This window comes from Adiantum capillus-veneris, chromosome 1, assembly GCF_014529385.1.
Source record: "Adiantum capillus-veneris isolate H3 chromosome 1, ASM1452938v2, whole genome shotgun sequence".
Classification (NCBI taxonomy): domain Eukaryota; kingdom Viridiplantae; phylum Streptophyta; class Polypodiopsida; order Polypodiales; family Pteridaceae; genus Adiantum; species Adiantum capillus-veneris.
In genome coordinates, this window is record NC_140931.1 from 130,255,521 (window position 1) to 130,268,296 (window position 12,776).

A 12,776-nucleotide genomic window follows, 5' to 3' on the forward strand; every position below is an offset into this window, starting at 1 on the left:
GTGATAACTGGGACATTGTATGATATGACAATTTTTTTGGAGGTGTCAATAATCAAATCACCCAATATCATGTTCTTTTGTAAAGATTTAAGCCTATCTATAACTTTTTGAACTACGGTTATGGTAGCCATTGTACCTTGTCTAGTGACAAGAATTGCTTGTTATGATATTCTTTCTTGTTCAGATGTTTGATTTACACTCTTTTGTATGGTTGTCTTCAAGGTGGTAGTAACTAGAGAAGTACTAGTTGTTTTTGTAGTGGATTTTTCAGAATTCTTCTAGACTCCTAATGTTCTGACTGGGTCCTTTACTTTGGCACTCAATTGATCCCAAAAGCCTTTTGTCAGTTTTTGTTTCTTAGAAGCCAATTCAGAGATTCCTCCTAGTCTTTTGCCTAGAGTGTGCTTTTTGGTCACTTGTGTGGCTACTTTAGTTTTCTCTTTTGGTGCTTCCAAAGCCAGTGTCTAGCCTTTCTAGGCTTCTACCCTACTCAATCTCAACATAACATTTTTGACATTGATGTTTTCAATAGGTAGCCTAGTAAAACTAATGCTATATATACTAGGCTTTGAATTTTCTTGTTTGTGTTACCACATTGTGGTATAAAATAGTGCTCAGATTAATTAGGGTTTTGCTGTTTATTACTCTGGCTAGTAACATACTGAAGAGCTTTTCAGACACATAGGTCAGATTATTCTTGAAGTTGATTTCCTTACTAAGTGGAAAACTTGTATGTCGCTTTCTTTTTGAGTGTGGATATTGGAATTTCTTGTCCACCCAAACTCCTCTTCTTTGTGGATTTAGGTGTTTCATTAAAAAAACTATTGATGGTGTCAACAGTGTAGGGTAATTGCTCTTTCTAGTTGAATGGTAATTTGAAGATATGGGAATTTGTAATTGCACCATTGATGATCATTGTGGTTGTGTTGGCATCAAATGTTTTGACCATCTATTCTATGACAGCCAAGTCATTTGGGATTTTTGTTGCTTCTAAAATGACTTCAATACCCTAGCTAGTTTTGGTGTAGTTCCCTCTCTCTGTCTTGGAAGATGAACTTGCCTATGGCTTGATATGAGACCGAGACCGACAGTTTTCGTTGTTCTTCTACCAGACTTTGCCTAATCTCTTCTATGACATATTTTTGTTCTTCTAATACAGCTTGCATTTCCTTGGAAGAGTCAGCACCACACTTTCCCATCTCTTAGCTCTACAAAAGGGGCTATGCCAAAAAAGAAAGCTCATTGGATGAGGCTGGCAATGGAAACCAAGCATGCACAAAGGGGTTTATGCGTGCAGTGGATGTAGGAAAAGGTGCTGTAGCAAGAGGTTCTATGTGTGCATGAGGTGAAGAAATGGTTTTAGGGTTGTGTACCCTCTTCATAGTGATTCTAATTCGAGCAATGAATGCTCCACTCTTTGCATGCCTAGAGAAAACAACAACCATTACGATTAAAAACTCATCATGAACCTATCTTCCCATGTCAGCATCGTCCATAACGTGACATGTCTTCAAAATGTAAACATAGCTAATTGCATTGAGAGAGAGAAACCACCCTTTCTTTCCATTCTCAAACAATAATTTACAAATAAAGAGAAACCTTTGTAGTGCATTAGTAGGGGAAGAGAAAACCCCTATTCAAAGCTTGAGAGCTCAAGCACCATATGTTGATCAACGCTTGAAGCCAAAAACCCCACACCAAAATTTGCCTACAAAAACCATATTCAAAGGAGTGGCACATTTACCTTCTCATGCCAAAATATATCTATAGAGAGAAGCACCAAAACTATGCAAAGAACGACAAGGGAAAGAGAGCTCATAGAATATGCTTTCGCACGAGTGCGTAGAAACCTGCATATGCCATATTGAGCTAGGAAGCGCACCTTGAATAATGTGCAAAACCCTATTCAAAGGATGACCATGCATCACATCTAATAGGTCTGACGAAAACAAGTTGAGATAGAGACGCTCTGTCATAGTTCAAAGAGAGAGAACTTGGAGCATATGCACTTATACATCTCCATGTGGTCCTTGCCACTGCTCACAAAGCCCTCCCTATACATTTACTTTGCATGAAGATAGAGGCGTTACATTCACTGTCAACCCCTCAAATATGGACCCCGGAAACCCCTCGCTCTGCATGAGATATTAGGTCCGGAGCCCCTAATCTCATGGTTGCACATGCCGTGGGAAAGGACGTCAGATGAGCTTTTGCCTCTAATGCCTGTTTTTTTTAAGGAGCCAAAAAACGATGCTCGTGAGAAGCAATGCCAAGGTTGAGGAGTTGACGTCAAACCCTTTTAACGCTAACATGTTTAAAATGGCTGACAGTAACAGAAAAATATGCCTTCTGCGCACGCCCATCGGATGTTTAAAATGGCTGACAGTAACAGAAAAATATGCCTTCTGCGCGGCCCATCAGATTTTTATATTGGGAGAATGGAGTGGGTGGTGACGCAAAAGGAGTGGGTGACGCAGGCAAGATCCAGGTCATTTTTGTGTGCCCTAATTTTAACATCTCCTTCTCATTGGACGCCCGACGCCCCCCACATGCCTTCGTGACCGGGCCCCAACATTCTCTCTCTATATCACACACGCGCGCACACACACACACACACACACACAGTGACACGCTTCCTTCTCTCTCTCTCTCTCTCTCTCTCTCTCTCTCTCTCTCGTCCCCGACTCCCCCCCCGCCGGTCTCACGTCCTGCTCTGCTTGGGCAGTTATTCGCAGCCTTCTCCACCATCACCCTCTGCAAGCCAAGTGCAAGTTGGCACTCATTTATAGTCATTAATAACTACTTCTCTCTCTCTCTCTCTCCCTCTCTCTCTCTCTCTCTCTCTCTCTCTCCCCACACGATACATCCAGCGCGCGTCCACAGACACCTGCGCATAATGCACGCATTGTCTGTGTGCACATACACAACCATAATACGCGCCAAGCGTTTTGTCCTGGTAGAACCAGAAGTAGAAGGTAGAGTTTCTCTCTCTCTCTCTCTCTCTCTCTCTCTCTCTCTCACACACACACACACACACACACACACACATTATCTCATGTACACACACGCACGTGCAATAAATATATGTAGACTCGTAGAGAGATATACCTGCCCCGGTGGAGTCTGGACAATCATCATTTTCATCCCTTAGCATATCAGACCGACGGACCGTCCTTATCGGCGCGTGTGTATTGTGCTGCATACACATGGCACCTCTCTCACCTGGCCGAAGCCTGGATACGCAGCCTTCCTCGTAACAATCTCTCTCTCTCTCTCTCTCTCTCTCTCTCTCTCTCTCTCTCTGTGTGTGTGTGTGTCTGCTCATATATTTGTCATGTCTGATTGCGTGTGTTCTTTGCAGGCGCTTTTGCTGCAATGCTGCTGATTAATGAAGATATAACGCAACAACCAGCTACCGCTAGGCGCATTCAATTGGTCACACTTATTTTCCAAAGTGATCAAAGCACATCGTCGAGGCGCTTCCTCATCATCATGTGCGATCGCGCTCCCTATACCAAGTCCAACTGTACAAAAATCTTACAGATGTATTCTTCCAGATGTGTTCTTTTTTCCTGAAGAATTCTGCTCTTTCATTCATTACGTTTCCTTTTTATTAACAATGTTTCGGACTCATATATATGGCACTATGAAGACGTTGTAGCAAAGGTTCCAATTAGGTCGTCTGTGGTCCAAATCCTGGTCCTGCTCTCTCTTTTTTGTTGGCTTTGTACAAAGTTAGCGCTGTGTGAGAGAGAGAGAGAGAGAGAGAGAGAGAGAGAGAGAGAGAGATGAGCTTTAGGTCTCAACATATGTTTGGTCTCGTGTAGTCAACTTAAGAACTGAGAATAACGGCTCTCTTCCACTTTTGACTCACAAACAACCTTTGGCTTGTGCTTTCAGCAATAAAAGAAGTCACATGTTTCATGTTCACTTGCATTTCAGGGACAATTCATGGCGTAGACTCCTCGATTTTCTACAAATTCAACTGACTACCTTAAGAGAAATCGCACTTTAAGCTTGTGTAACCTGCTACTATCATTGTAAATGTTTGTCTTAATATACCCTCTTCTAGACTAGTAGGAGATGATGATGATGAAGAAGAAGCTTTCACTTGTTGGATTTGCATTTATATCCAAGTTCTCAAGCATATAGACTACCTCTTTGTGCTCCCATGAGAGAGAGAGAGAGAGAGAAAGAGAGAGACTGGTTGCTTGATTTGCCACCTTCGGATTGCAAAATGAAAGGGTGAGAGAGAGAAAAACCCAACAATACGTTCTTGCTACATTCATCTCCCCCACTTGTTAAAGTGAACACTTGCCACCTCCCTTCCTTTCCAAATTGAGAGAACTCGCCCCTTCTTTTTTGGACTTACCTTTGACTCACTAGCACACTTCGATACATAATCTATCTTCTTTACAGAAAACAAGTGGGGGCTACTTTGAACATGTGGACTAGCCATACTTGGTAAAGAAGATCTAGGATCAATTTTCTAATTAAGGATGGGCTGATTAATATTAGCCTTTTAATGTTTCCTAGCTTTAATTGAAATCCTAGACTTACCTTTGAATTTACTGGCCTAGCTGCAATACATACCTTTGTGTTGGGGTATAGGCGCCTGTGCCTTGACCAGTCGCCCAGGTCATGGGCGCCCGCCCACTGGTACCCTATACTTATAGTGAGTATATTGTATAGGGGGAGCTGCCACTCTTTGGAGTCTCCCCAACCACATCGTGTCTGTCTCCTTCAATTGGTATCAGAGCGTAGGTGCGGAGGGAGCGCGTGTGTGCACAGTCACGACGACAGTGGAGAGCCAATTTCATTCCCAAAATCACGTCCGCGCGCGCGCACTTTCAAGAGTGAAAACAGGGTTTCGACTTCGGCATCGGTAAATTCAGCTTTCCGAGAGCGTTTCCCTCAGATGTCCTGACGTTTTACCCCCCTTTCGAAGCCATTCGAGCCATCAGAAACCTCATTCGAGCTACGGTTGAGGAGCTGCATTTTTCAGCCCTCTTTTGGCAGTTTATGCTACGTTTTTGGGTCGAAACGGAGGTTTTTAGCGAAGCTCACACCCGGACTCGGATACATGTGATCCAGGAGTCTACCTTGGGGTTTTGGCACGCTCCGGACGCGCTCTTTATATCAGAATTTTAAAATTCTGAACGCTGAATTTTCTGCAGCAGCAGTTGTTTATTGTGTGTCGAAGATTCCACACATGGTTTGCTCTCAGATGTGAGAGTGATATTTGCTGCAAGTTTTCTCACAGGTGGGAGGATACGATGTATGCCTTATGTGGTTTGATGCTTAGGGAGACTAATGTGATTGCATTTTGAGCTCGGCAATGTATGCCTCGAGCATGTTTTTTGGCAGTCACAATTAGTAGAGCAGATATTTGTGTACTAGATTTGCAGGTGTTTGCAATGATGTATGCAAAGTGTGGAGATTTGGTGCATGCATTTGGAGTACGGTTTGATGCGCTTTGGTTGCTCATGGTTTTGAGCGTGTAGTCAGTTTGGTTACTGGTTTTGTGGACATTTTACTGACAAAACTCTGGCAAAATTTTCCCAGGAGTTTTATGCGTATTGTTTATGCGATCTAGGTAGAGATTGCGGGTTGCACTCAGCATTTGTGCGCGGTGTTCTCTGCAGGTGGGAGATTTGTGCGTGTGTATGCATCGATACCGCACAGTGTGGGCTTGGTGATTAGCTCACAGATTGCAGTGTGATACTAGAGCAGGTGAGGCTTGTATTGACATTGCGGGAGCTCTATTTTGGAGTGTGTCTCACAGGTTTTACATTGTGTTTCTGGCCATATTTGTAGACAGTTTCCAGGTGTTGTTGGTGAGGTGGTTTTGCTTTCTAGTTTGCTACATTGTGCTCATGGCAGAGACAGGTGATCGCTCAGATTATGATCTCTCTGAAATGTGCATGTTTGATGGGTCAGACTTTGCAGCATGGAGAGAGTGTATGCTTGATGCATTGACACAACGAGGGTTGCATCGACCATTGAGTGGTGATGCAGGTAGACCTTCAAACATGTCTGACGATCAGTGGCACGAGCTAGAGGAGATGGCACTATCTACGCTCTCTTTGCACCTTGCGGAATCTGTATATGCTCTTGTTATGTATGAAACTACTTCGAGAGCACTTTGGCGCAGATTACATGATATGTATGATAGATCTGAGTCATCACGGACTTGTGTGAGACATGTACATTCACGAGCACGCCGACAGGTGACATGTTGGTATTGTGGTCATTCTGGACACGTTAGACGGCGTTGTTTTCGTCGTATGCGACATCCTAGGAGACATGGCAGTCTCAGAGATGTATGTAGTGATGCCATGGACTCAGTTGCTTTGACAGTTGAGGCACATGTAGTGTCGGAGTATACTAGTGACGGGGATGTCACTTTTACCTCGAGCTATGCACGGGATGCTATACATGTGGATAGTGCACTCCCTTCACAGTGGTTGCTAGACGCATATGCTATGTTTCATGTCACGCCGCATCGTGCATCGTTTTGTACCTATTCTAGCGGGATGCTTGGCAGTGTACGTTTGATCGATGAATCGGTGCATGCGATAGTAGGTGCAGGAGATGTGAGACTGCCATTACCGAGTGGTGCATCTTACTTGTTACAACATGTGCGCTATGTACCAGATTTGACAGTGAGTTTGATCTCGATTGGTCAGCTTAGAGATTGTGGATGTCAGATTTCGCTACCAGAGCGAGATTTTGTGATGCATTTGGGTTCGCTAGTGATTGCGAGAGGTGCCAGGAGTGGTACAGGTTACCCATTGCATGTGGATCACGCGAGAGATGGTGTTGTCTCTGTGATCATGCAGACAGGTAGAGAGCGAGAGAGCAGGCGAGTCTCTTTTGCTCATGGGTTGCAGGGTACTTTGCATGGAGTGCAGAGTAGTGAGCTCGTTGTGCACACAGTTGGGGCATGACTTGAGCAGTCACACAGAGAGGTGATAGAGTCGGACATGCATGCTTTGCTAGTGACTGAGCAAAGTAGAGAGTCAGTTGTGCAAGATACTTCTATGCAGGATAGACAGGTAGAGCGGTCTTGCTCTAGTGAGTCAAGACAGGAGGACGTTGTGCAAGAGTCTATGCATACGGAGTTAGAGCATGAGAGCTCTAGTGAGTCACAGCAGATTGAGTGGTCATGTTTGCAGTGGATGATTGCAGAGGAGACTGAGATGTCAGTGATTATGCAGTCATTCCTTTCCATGCTCGACAGTGAGCATGGGGATATAGTTGTGCAGGATATGTCTTCCAACAGACATCTAGAGCAGCTGGTTTGCTCTGAGGTTGCACGACAGGTTGATGCGTCTTTTGCGGACAGTCAGGAGATGCATGTGGCTGACACGCCTTGTCAGTCAGAGATGCCTATTGCCAGGGATATATATGTTGATGCATGCTCCGTAGAGCTATCAGGGCCCGCTAGCATTGCATCGGCATTCGGTGGTCTCATGTATGAGATGCTGATCTTGAGACCGGATATCGCAGCTGCAGTGGGAGCATTTGCAGTTGGGGTTGTCAGTCGTTTGTTGACTGATGATGGCATAGTGCACGAGGGAGATATGCAGGTATTGCGTACATACTTGTAGTACGTGTGCGGTACGTCTGGTGGTGTATGGACTTACACGGGAGCAGGATAGCCGGATGCACACGATCACAGCCAGCCAGTGGGCATCGGTTGAGAGCGGTTTTCTCTCACCTTTTGTAGTCTTTAGACTAGGTTCTCTTGCTTAAAGGCACAGTCGCCTTTAAGTGGGAGGTTGTTGGGGTATAGGCGCCTGTGCCTTGCCCGGCCGCCCAGAGTCTAGGCGCCCACTGACTTGTATACCTTATACATAGCATAAGTGTATAGGGGGCTGCTCACTCTTTGGAGTCTCCCCACCCACATCGTGTCTCTCTCCTTCTCTCTCTCTCTCACTCTCCGTCTGTGGTGCTCCGCGATCCCCTTCACTTTGCACAATCCCTTGGAGGCTTATGAAACTGACCGGGGTTAGAGCTTGCCTGCTAAAATTAAGGACCTGTTCAATTAGGACAAACATTGGTAGAAGTTAAATTCATCTTTGGGAATTTGAAATTCCACCTCTGTGCAAAACCTTAGCGCAGGGCTCTCGAGTGTCACGAAACTTATCTCGAAACCTACTAGAGTTAGATCTACTAAATTTAGACTAAGACTTCATACTTAGAGTCTAAGGAGTTTTTTTAATCACTTAAATTATTATGATTACTTTTTAGTTTTAGACTTCTATAATTACTCTAGGTAGTCTCCTTTTTCTTGTACCTTGGATCAATGCTAGTTGTGATAGATTTATTCTTGCCCGATGTGTATCCTTGATCAAGACCGCTAAAGGGTAACTATCCCTACTCTTTTATAGACTTATCTCCTTTAGTCCCAAGCCTATGACTTGTTCCCTTTTATTTTCCCCATGATTAATCGGCCAAGTTAAGATGGAAAATGAATTGAGCAGTTTAGAAATTAATTTTCCTGACATCACCTGTCCCTTGAAATCATAGTTGTCCTCAACTATGGAGTAGGGAAAATAAAGTCATAGCTAGTCTTGTTACCTTGGGTAGAGGATCCCTTTTTACCCATCAATATTCTTCCATAGTGGTGACTAACTCCACTTGGTACTTGGAAGACTTAGCTATCACAAGCATGTCTTTACGTAGCCTTTACATCTTCTAGAGTAGATTGACAAAGCCTACTTGGTGCTTAAGAGACTAAGCTACTGCAAGCAAGTATTAATTATATGCATACACTTAGATAACTTATGAACAATAAAAAAAATCTGAGAGTCAAAACAAGACAAAATTCTTTATAGGAGCTGTTTGTTCATATCTTCTTACCTTGAATATGACTCATTGTAAGCATTTACAAGATTTACATTATCCTTTAGTTGGATGTCATTCACCCACAATGTATCTTCAAAAGGATAATTCTTTAATTTGACAAGATATTGTCGAATATTCTTACCACTTAAAACCTTGTCCTCGTGTAAAGTCTAAATCTCTAGAATCTCAATGGGATTTTTTCCTTGAAACAAGTAAGTCTAAGTCGCCTGCATTAAAAATACATGGCATAACAAGTCAGAGTCAGGCAACTGAGACACTGAATGAGCAAGGCATTAGTCCCAAAGCTTCAAGTAATATTTTATGTGGTCTAAGAGTCTTAACTATCATATGTACTACTCAAGCTGGAAGATTTGAGCATATTTACATTGTGTCGCTCATGGTGGTATAAGTGAGCATAAGAGTCGAAGTCTATATCTATTTAAGTCGGGAGAAGAGAAGGAAGAAGTCCAAAAGACATTCACGCACTGAGCACATGCATTGAGGAATAAGTGGAGAAACTTCTACATGGAAAACCCTGCTAGGAAAAGTGGAAGCTCTTGAGATGTCATTGTTACCATACATGTGGTAGTGATGTGTGTGAACACACTTAGGACCGTCGGGAAAATTTTTCCCTCACTAGGAGGTTTTTCCCCCCTGTGCATTGTATATATGTCTATCATTGTAAGGCTAACTTATCTTTCCATTTCACACCAAGTAATACACTCTCAATTGTGTGCATTAAGATTCCTTCATCTTCTCCAAGCTGTGTGTGTTTTCTTGTAACCCTAATTCCAACAATTGCTATCAGAGCAGGTTGCATCCTCTCGGGCTTAGTCGCCAACAGATCCAACACATGCCTGCTCACTTTCTCCAATTTTCGTGAGCTTTGGCGAGTGTTCACAAGTCGTTAAATATTTTGGGAGAGCTCAAAGATCTTTAGTCTGCTTAGATGTAAGATTCGGGCTCATTTCGGCCTTCGTTTCCACTACAGGTAGTATTTGCACATTTTATTTTTTCATTTATACAGAATCTTTACCAGTGCCATTTTCTGCATAACACGTGCCTTACAATATTCTACGGTTTTTCCGTTATATAATCGCATAAGCGGGTGCAACGGGTGGTATTGGCGATGTCACACTAGCAATTTCGACCAAATTTAGGGGTGTGATTTTAGGCGCATTTGGGTTATAGGGGCATTGGGCAATCAAGTGATCTATGCCACAACGATTACATGTGAGTATTGGCATTGTAGACGTGCTCCCTTGACTCATTTGCATCTGTGCAGCATTCTTTTGCAGCCTAATAGGGCACTCCGCTGCCCGATGTGGTCCACCACACTCGTAGCATTGAAGAGGTGGCCTCCTAGCCTGGGTGTTGATATTTTGACCTCTGGATGCGAGAGCAGCAGCTTGAGAAACCGGCTTAACTTGCCCCCAACAATCTTCCATGTAGTATATAGGACACTCTTCCAATGTATCAAGTCCGTAGGCAATACTAGTGTCTATTTCCTCCTCACAGCCATCTGCATAAGCATTAGATGGCTCGCAACCCACTTGGTTCATAGGGGCGACTCTTGAATGAGGGGGCTGCGGTCCTAGCACAGGAGGTGGTAGCGGTGTAGCTTGTATAAAATTTTGAGATCTAGGGACCGTGTGTTGCGGTAGTTGCTCAACAGGTGGAGCAGGCATCAATACAGGAGCTCGAGGTACATCCGTCCAGGCTACAGGTGGTCTATTTGCCATCATACGTTTGATCATTAAACAATCCTTAGCTTGGTGACCATACCTACCACATGCATTGCAAGTTCCATTAAATTTTACTCTAAACGTAGGGCACTCACTAGTGCTATGTGGACCTAAGCAAATGGAACACCATTGCTGCTCCCTTCTTGGATACATGTGACTATTTTGAGGGGGTCGATTATCCTTAAGAGACTCTTGGATTGCCTTGGTGAGGTCTGTCAAGAATGTCTCAAATACCTTTGGCTCATTGGCAATGGGCTTTGCAGTCATGGGTTCATACTCAATGGCTTGTGAGCTAGTGGATCTCGTGTCAGTAGACACCCTCATGCCTGCTATCATCAAGTTGTCCTCTAATTGGATTGCATTGGCAGTGACATCTTCCCAGGTTGTGATACCCCTAATCACTAGTCCATTATAGATTCCTACATTCCTCAACCCTCGAATGAATCGATCAAGCAGTTGGTTATTGTTGAAGCGCTCATTTACAGGGCAGCGAGAGTTTAAGTGCTTTAGACGACTAATGAAGTCCCTTACTGACTCTCCTTCCTTACGTTCGGCCTTCTGTAGCTGAGATGCTACACCCCAAAGCACACCTTCTCGTATGTACTTCTTTAGAAACAACCTTCGAAGGGTAGGGTAGATTGTTTTTTCGTCCACCCTTAGGGTTCTATACCAATCTCCAGCCTTCCCACTTAATGCCAAGCTTAAGGCATTGCACTTATGTAGTTCGTTGCATTCCCCTAAGGAATCACATTCTTGTTCAAACACTTCAATGTGTTTTCTAGCATCTTTGTCCCCATTGAATTTTTGCGTGAGTTTGGCAATTTGTACTGCCTTACTTCTAGGCTCTCTATCAGATGCATGACGCATATTTTCCGCGATAGATCGACCTATGGTTTGAGCAAACGCTGCCAAGTCACCTATGTGAGGAGGTAGGGCCGGTGGAGGTACTCTTGGAATCATATGTGGGAGAGGGACGGGTACCGGTCTTGGCATATGTGTGGATGATGCAGGATATGGAACATAACCGGGCATAGGTCCACTCGGATAAGGGCTAGGGAGCGGCACTCGAGGAGCATAAACAAGTGGTAAAATTGGAGGTGTGGGGGCCATGTGTGCATAAGGGGCTAGAGGCACATACGGTCGAGGCCCCATATTAGGTACTACGACACTAGGTAGTGGCACTGCGCTAACCGTAGATGTCATCGGTACATTCTCTGTCAGGCTTATCCCTGGAGTGAGCACTGTGTTTTCCTTAATAGAGGGTTGAGCCAAGTTAGGGAAGCTAAAGTTGTCGCTCGGAGGCTCAGATTGCATAGAGACCCCAGGTGAAATGACGTAAGATAGGTCCATGGGGCTCATTAGAGGAGTCTCCATTTGTGATAGAGTAGGCTGTTGAGCCTTGCTCGTATCCAGAAATCTCATGGGGCCAGTTGAGAGTATATTTACTCCTCGGTTTTTCCTTTCTGATTGAATAATGCCATGGATAACATTACGGATCATTTTCTGTTGATCTTCGATGCTCGTGGCACTAGAGGTGGATTGTACAATCTCTATCTATCCTACATGGTAGGCGTGGCCAGAGTGTAGATCCGTCAACACCTCAGTGTGGAGGTGGTATGTCCAATGATCATTAATGAACAATCCTTCTAGAGTCGACGTGTTAACGGTTTCTTGTGAGGTAGAAGCAATGTTGCTCCCCGTGGTTTTACTTGTCACCAACGGTACTCTAGAGGGAACTTCTGAAGGAGGCAGCTCAACAGGGCCTTCTTGGTAAGAAGTTGGTAGGATATCCACATGGACACTCTTTGGGGGTGTGGGGTCCACGTGCGATGTGAAATGAGACTCCACTTCCCCACCCCCTTCGTGTGCTTCATTTGCATCAGGTTCCGAGCGAGTAGCTCTACCTAATGTTTCCATGAAACGTCTAAACATACTAGTACTAGGATGTGGGGCTTCGGGAGTGCATGGCCTTCTCTCTTAGTGTTTTGGGTAGGGTATGCTTCCATGATTTCTGAGGTGGAGGAGGAATCACTAGCGGCTATTTTAGGGTCTTGGGTGGTGCTACCTTGTGTCCCCGTTGAGGGTCTAGAGCCTATCGTGGATGGGTAATGGGTGTCCGTATGAACAGAGGTACCCTCAATATACCCGTGTTCTAGCACCCGCCCAGAGCGTAAGTGC

The 12,776-nt window shown here is 44.3% G+C and overlaps 1 long non-coding RNA gene across 1 annotated transcript; it reads left to right on the forward strand.

Annotated features, from left to right (window-relative positions):
- The first annotated feature begins 2,823 nt into the window (after positions 1–2,823).
- On the forward strand, positions 2,824–3,631 carry LOC147465559 (uncharacterized). The gene is made up of 2 exons (XR_015188028.1): positions 2,824–3,253; positions 3,362–3,631. It is a non-coding gene; the product is annotated as an uncharacterized LOC147465559 (long non-coding RNA).
- Positions 3,632–12,776: the final 9,145 nt, after the last annotated feature.